Source organism: Cornus florida, unplaced genomic scaffold (assembly GCF_030987335.1).
Source record: "Cornus florida cultivar Cherokee Brave unplaced genomic scaffold, ASM3098733v1 CherokeeBrave_3.0.0_Hap2_Chr09, whole genome shotgun sequence".
Taxonomy (NCBI): domain Eukaryota; kingdom Viridiplantae; phylum Streptophyta; class Magnoliopsida; order Cornales; family Cornaceae; genus Cornus; species Cornus florida.
The window spans coordinates 29,105,887-29,113,424 of NW_026775579.1; positions in this window are offsets into that span (position 1 = coordinate 29,105,887).

Here is a 7,538-nt window from a genome sequence, read left to right on the forward strand (position 1 = left end):
TTTCCTAAGATATACAAGACTATCATATTAAAAGCTTATACACAATATATATTAAATCCCAAAGGATTATAAAACACTTAAAGCATAAATATACTACCACCCCTACCTCAATAGAGAATTGAATCTCTATAATCCAAGCAACCAAGCTTAAAATGGGAAAACAAAGCAAGAGTTTTGAAGATGAGAGCAAGAGGAAACTTTTGTAACCCAAGGTTTTAAGTCTAAGGTGAGTAGAAGGAGGCCAAAATGAAGAAGAAAGCTATTAACCAAACTTTTCTCCAATGGTGGATAGGTTAGGGTTTTGAAGAACAATGTAATAAAAAAGATGAAATGAAAATGGTGAGTGGAGGATCTAGTATTCCTTCACTCACTATGTGTTCTTACACTACCTCTCACACACACGCTAATGCAAGACTTATTTTTGTGCCTACACTTGTCACAAATCCAAGGCTCCTTCCTGGGGTTAATCCTTAGCCTACACTTGTCAACCATCTAAGCCAACAAGTGCACCAATCCTAGGCCAACTAGTGGGTGAATCTCCACCCTCCAAATGTCAAGAGATTATGCTTCTAAGTCTCCCCATCCAAATGTTAACAAGTGGCACCATGAGAATGTGACACTTGTCACATTTTCTAAAATTTGTAAAAAAAGTCCTTTTTCAAAATATCTTCCAAATAAATTACAAAAAGGTCCCGAAGACGAAAAATAATTATTTTTCATAATTACACTAAAAAACCAAAAATCAAGAATAATTACAATAAAGTATGCATCCATGCCCTTTACGAAAAAGTAAGTAACTAGAATGTATTTTCTACAAAAGTAAAAATACAATTATCATAGAAATCTAATATCATGGATGCATGCAAAACCAGAATTAAATTTGAGCACAAAAAGTGAGATTATGCAAGGAAAAAAGATAAATGAGAAAAAGACAAAATAGGGAAAGACAAAATAGGAAAAGGTAAAAAAAAAAATCACCGAAAAAGGAAAAAAGAGGAAAATGACCGGGTCATTACAACCTACCCTCTATAAAAGGATTTCGTCCCCGAAATCAAGTCGTACCTGAAAGAGAGAACAAATTGGGATACCAAGAGCAAACCTCCTGTTCGAGCTCCCAAGTAGCCTCCTCAATGCCGTGATGTCTCCATAGGACCTTAACCAATGGAATGGTCTTGGTTCGCAAAACCTACTCCAGTGAATCAAGAATCTAGACTAGACCCTTCTCGTAGGTCACATCCTCATCAACAACAACATCTGTCCACTGTAAAACATGCGATGGATCCGGCTCGTACTTTCTCAACATAGAGACATAAAAGATGTCGTGAACCTATCCAGGTCTGGTGGCAATGCCAAATGATAAACAACTTCATTGACGTGCTCCAAAATATGAAATGGTTCAATGGACCTAAGAGATAACTTGCCCGTCTGCCGAAATCTTAGAAGTCCCTTCTGTGGAGAAATCTTGAGAAAGATGTGGTCCCCTACCTTAAAAGACAAGGATCTCCTTCTCTTGTTAGCATAACTCTTCTGCCTACTCTGAGCTATAGCCAACTGCTGCCGAATCAACTTAATCTTTTCTATAGTCTCAAGGACAATATCAGAACCTAAGGCAACTGTATCACCTACCTCGGTCTAACAAACTGGAGATCTGCAAGGTCTGCCATACAATGCCTTAAAAGGTGCCATACCAATACTAGTCTGGTAACTATTGTTGTAGGCAAACTCAACCAAGGGTAAGTAGTCCTCGTAACTACTCCCAAAATCCAAGATGTAAGCCTGTAGCATATCCTCCAATATCTGAATGGTACGCTCCGACTGACCATCAGTTTGAGGATGGAATGCCGTGCTGAAATGAAGCCCTGTGCCAAGAGCCTCCTAAAAACTCTGCTAAAAGTGAGACGTGAACCTAGGATCCCTATCCGAAATAGTGGATACTAGAACCCCGTGAAGCCTGACAATCTGTCCCACATACAGTCCACTAAGTCTAAAATCCTGAAGAACAACATCACAACAAGACAAAGGAACAAATATCTGCCCTCTGTACCTAAGACCACTGTCTGAATGCAAGGTCCAACCCTCTACATTCTCGCTTCCTGAGATCCGATTGTGGATGGACTTCATCTCCCCATCCTCCTGCTGTGCCTCAATAACTCTGCTAACAAGAGCCAATTGAGCCACAAGGCTAAACAAGATAGCCGGTGAAACATCCTCATACAACTGTAAGCCAAGATCTGTAAGCTCTTCTAACATTTTCCATCTGTGGATAGAAATGCTAGCAAGAGTACTCCGTGACTTCCTACTCAATGCATCAGCCACCACTTTGGCCTTTCCCGGATGATGCTGCAACTCAAAGTCATAGTCCTCCATGAACTCAACCCATCTACGCTGTCTCAAATTCAATCCTTCTGACAAAAGAGATATTTGAGACTCTTGTGATTGGAGAAAATCTCAAACTTCTCCCCGTACAAATAATGTCTCCACCCTTTTAGGGCAAAGATAACTGCTGCCAACTCCAAATCATGTGTCGGATAGTTCAACTCATGAGTCTTTAACTTTCAAGACCCATAAGCAACCACCCACTCTATCTGCATTAAGACACAACCCAATCCTTCCCGCGAAGCGTCGCAATAGACCACGTAGCCCAAACCACATTCAGGTATGATCAAAACTGGAGCTGATGTCAACCTGACCTTTAACTCCTGAAAAGCATAATTACAAGTCTCATTCCATATGAACTTGACTCCCTTGCAAGTAAGTTGAGTCATAGGTGCCGTTAGACGAGAGAAATCCTGAACAAATCTCCTGTAGTAGCCAACTAGGCCAAGAAAACTCCGAACCTTAAACACTGTCTTCGGATGCTCCTAATCCATCACAGACTCAATCTTTGACGGATCCACTGCAACACCGCCCCTGACATAACATGTCCAAGGAACTTCACTTCTGGTAGCCAAAATTTGCATTTCTCAAACTTGGCATACAACTGATTGTACCTAAGGATCTCTGCAACACTGTCCTCAAATGATACTCATACTCCTCTACCGAAATTGAGTATACGAGAATGTCGTCAATGAACACCACCACAAATCTGTTAAGATAGTCACTGAATACACGGTTTATCAAATCCATAAAAGCTGCTGGAGCATTAGTCAAACCAAATGGCATCACCAGAAACTCATAATTGCCATACCGTGTTTAGAAAGTGGTCTTGGATATATCCTCATCCTTAACCCTCACCTGATAATATCCCGATCTCAAATCCATCTTCGAAAAGCATGTCGCTCCCTTCAATTGATCAAATAAGTCATCAATCCTAGGCAAAGGAAACCTGTTCTTGATCGTAGCGTGATTCAACTTGTGATAATTGATGTAAAGTCTCAAAGACCCATCCTTCTTCTTTGCAAAAAGAACCGGTGCTCCCCATGGTGAAGCACTAGGACGAATAAAGCCCTTAGCTTTCAAATTATCTAACTGACATTTCATCTCATCAAGTTCTGCCAGTGCCATATGGTACGGTGCCATAGAGATGGGTGTTGTACCGGGAATGACATCAATGGTAAAAACAACTTTCCTTACAGGAGGTAACTCTGTCAGTTCCTCTGGAAAAACATCAACAAAATCCTCGACAATTGCCGGAAGAACACAGCCCAAACTGTTATCCTCGTCAACTAGCAAATTAGTCAAGTAGGATCTGTGGTGACTCCAATCACCAATGCTGAAAACCATCACCAGGTGGGAATCACTCCGATCTCCCACAAAATGGAAATAATCTCCCTTGGGAGTGCAAACAGACACCCGCCCAAGGAAGCAATCGATCGTAGCCCAAAAGAATGACAACCAATCCATCCCGAGAATGACGTCAAAACCTGTCACGTCGAGAACAACAAAATCGAACTCTAAGGTCCGCTTAGCTATCTCAATAGCACAACCCTGACAAACACGATCCAAGGACACTGGACCCCTAATTGGTGTGTCAACACAAAGAAGACTATCCCGAAGTGTGACCTCCAGACCCAATAAATGTGCAAATGAAGCAAAAATGAAAGAATGTGATGCACTTGTGTCAATAAGAACTCGTGCCTAAGAACTGAAAACTGGAAAGATATGTGATACCCCTCAAATCCGAGACATGGGTTGATCAGGTCTAAGCCCAAACCCGAGGGAATATCAGACAATTAATATATAAACGAACACAGAATACAAAAAGATTTTAAGAACATAAATAATAAATACGCTGAAAAGAATTATTAAATATAAAATCCTCAAAATAAAAATGAATAATAATAATCCAATACTCCAAAACCTCTAAGAGTACAACTCCGGAATCCATTTCGTGGACCCCTAAACAAAATCCCAACTGAACTGAATAACTGAAAATAAAATCCCAAACTAAAGCATAGAGAGAAGTCATACGTAAACAGATGAATGAGTGACTAGCTCCGATAAGCACAATCAAGCTCTAAGGCTGGAACCATCCCGTACCTGAAAAGATTAGAAGAGTGGGTCAGGCCCACGAACAAGTTCTAATCTAACTGTAATCCATATAGTGACCCGATACGCAGATACATCCTAGATATCTCACAATATCTATCTAGTCCATATATATATATATATATATATATATATATATATATATCCACACTAAGGGACATTCACTGGATAGAAGGCAACATGCAAAAACGTACCCAAAGGTGGGCATGAGTACCTAGACCTAACAGGGTACACCTCAACCTATCATAGCCAGCTACGCATCCACTGCATATACGCACCCTAACCAACGAGCCTGAGACTCAAGCTCATCTCGTGGTACTATAACCATATATCTAAAGTCCGTCCATAACCAGAGTATGTCATTCAATTATATATTAATTTGACATAAGGTTTTTAATCCAGTAAGTCGGTCAACTTATTTAGTTGATCTGACTTAACTACAAGCAACAGTTAATCCATGTAGTCACTCAACTTACTCAGTTGATCTGACCTAAATATAAGTATGATTCAATTTTTACAATCCATTCCCTTATTCCAATAGGGTAGGTCTTAGCATTCTGAACTAAACCATCCCTAGTATGCCACCGTCCCATACCAGTGCATACGATCCACAACATCCATGTAAATTACAGAACCTAAATAACAGTTCAGTAATTAAAGTCCAAAACTATAATCTAGTTCAAAACCATAATCCAGTTAATTGCAGAATAATGTATAATATTTCAGCAATTAAAGTTCGAAACCATAATCCAGTCAATTGTAGAATAGTGTATAATATTTCAACAATCAAAATCCAAAACCATAATCTAGTTCAAAACCATAATCCAATTAATTGCAGAACAGTATGTAATATTTTAACAATTAAAATCCAAAACCATAATCCAGTTCGAAACCATAATCCAGTTAATTGCAGAACAGTGTGTAATATTCTAGCAATTAAATCCAATCCTTAATTCATGTAATTGCAGAAAAGAGACTAATATTTCAGCAATTTAAAATCCGGAGCTTGCATAGGTCCAATCTGTTAAATAAGAGACCCTACTGTGTATTTAAAACAAGATTTAACATCATGCTATAACTCATTAAATTGCCAAATTAAAATTAAGTAATTAATTTCCTTCCAACCGTTAACAGCATTCAAAGTTGTTAAATTTCACACTGTTAATTCCATTAATATAACGGGGTAACTTATGCAATTAGAGGTATTATTAACACTAAAGTTAAATATTAAAACCCCTAGTGAAGACCCAAAACTAATCGGAAGGACTCAACACTCACACAATATCGTAGAAAAATTCCAGAACGCGCAAACATGAGAGAGCCTACTCTTAGCACTTGGGAGTAGACTCCCTAAAGCATGGAGCCAGCTCTATGCCTCTTAGAGCCGGCTCTAAAGGGATGGGAGCTGGCTCCCACTTCCATGGAGCCGGCTTTTTCCCTCTTTGAGAGCCCCTGGTCCGTTTCTGCTCCGTTTCTAACCGTCTGCTTCGACTCCGGTCTCTTCCAACCATTCTGTTTGTTTTAAAAACTGATCTTAAGAGTCCTAAGCGTGTCCAGTATCATCTCAAACCATTATTTAAAATAGTTTGTATTATTAAGAACCTTAGAACACTTAACGATTTAACATGCTTAAGAAAACAAAAACTGAACCTAAACTTGCAAGAACTGTAACAGAGTTAATTTAATGCATACAGATGATCAATTTAATATATAATAAACATGCAAGATTTAGTTAATGATCAATTACAACCCTAGAGACTATCTAGGTATGCACAAAACACAGGCCAACGGGAGAGAGAAAGAAAAGAACTTGCCTGTGATTTTAGTTATGAAATCTCGGTGTCGTCTCTAAGTTTCTGGCAAACACTGAATACCGTCAAGCCTCCTACTACTCTGGCTCTAATCCACAATCAACCCCCTTGGTCCTCTCTGTTTTCCTCCCTGGGTAGCCCTAACTGATGCCTCTGTTCTCTCAACCCTCTCTTTACGTGAACAGAACTATGTTTATGTTTTTAAAAACCCTAAGCCACCGTAATGATATATTTATAGGCTTAGAGAAATATAACCCTACCCTAATTCTAATTATGAACCCAAAAGGAAAAGATAACAATTACATGTGTAAGCTAAGTCAGCTAATACGTGACCCCTAACTGACGGGAACCCTAATTAATTAACAGTACTCAATTAATCCAATTAATTCCATTTAGTCCATTTAAATTAACTAATAAATAAACAAATACCAGAAAATAATTATAGAACAATTAAACAACCAAAAATCAAACAATTTAATTACATATCAAACAATTTAATTAAATAACAATTAAATAACCAAAAATCAAACAATTTAATTACATAACAATTAATCCATTAATTCAAACAAATAGGCAAATACCAAAAAAAAAAAAAAAAAAAAAAAAAAAAAAAAAAAAAAATGCAATAAAATAAATATTTAAATGCCGAGACTATCCTTTTAAAATTAGGAGTATTACAAGATACCTCGAACTGAAGAGGTTCCTGTGGAAGTATCCGCCTGTGGAAGTGCGTAGGCTCGTCCCTAAGTCCCTGAACCCTGTTATGAATTGCCATGATAACCTGACTGGTGTGTAGAAGCAATAGGTGTAGAACCCCTGGCTGGATAAGTGCCAACTGGCACTATCGGCTGTGGTGGCTGAGGAATTCTGAAACCAAACTGAACCACTGCAGACTATGCCGGCACCATCTGTGAATCTGTGCCACTATGTGACTTATTCAACAACTTTGGATAATCCTTCTTGAGATGACCTGGTCGCTTGCAATAGAAACAAGTTCCCTGCCCTATTTTAGTAGAAACTGACGTCTGACTGGCCTGTGGTTGAAGCTGTGGACAGCGAGGCTTGATGTGCCCCAACTGCTGATAATGGTAACAAACCACACTCTGGGCTGATCCCGTATATACAGGAACTGTGGGTGCAGAACGAATCTGTTGCGATGCCCCCTGTGAGTAAGTATTGTTCCCTACCCTAGCCTTCTTCCACTGACTCCCGGAAGATGATTGGTGTGGTCTCGGGGAT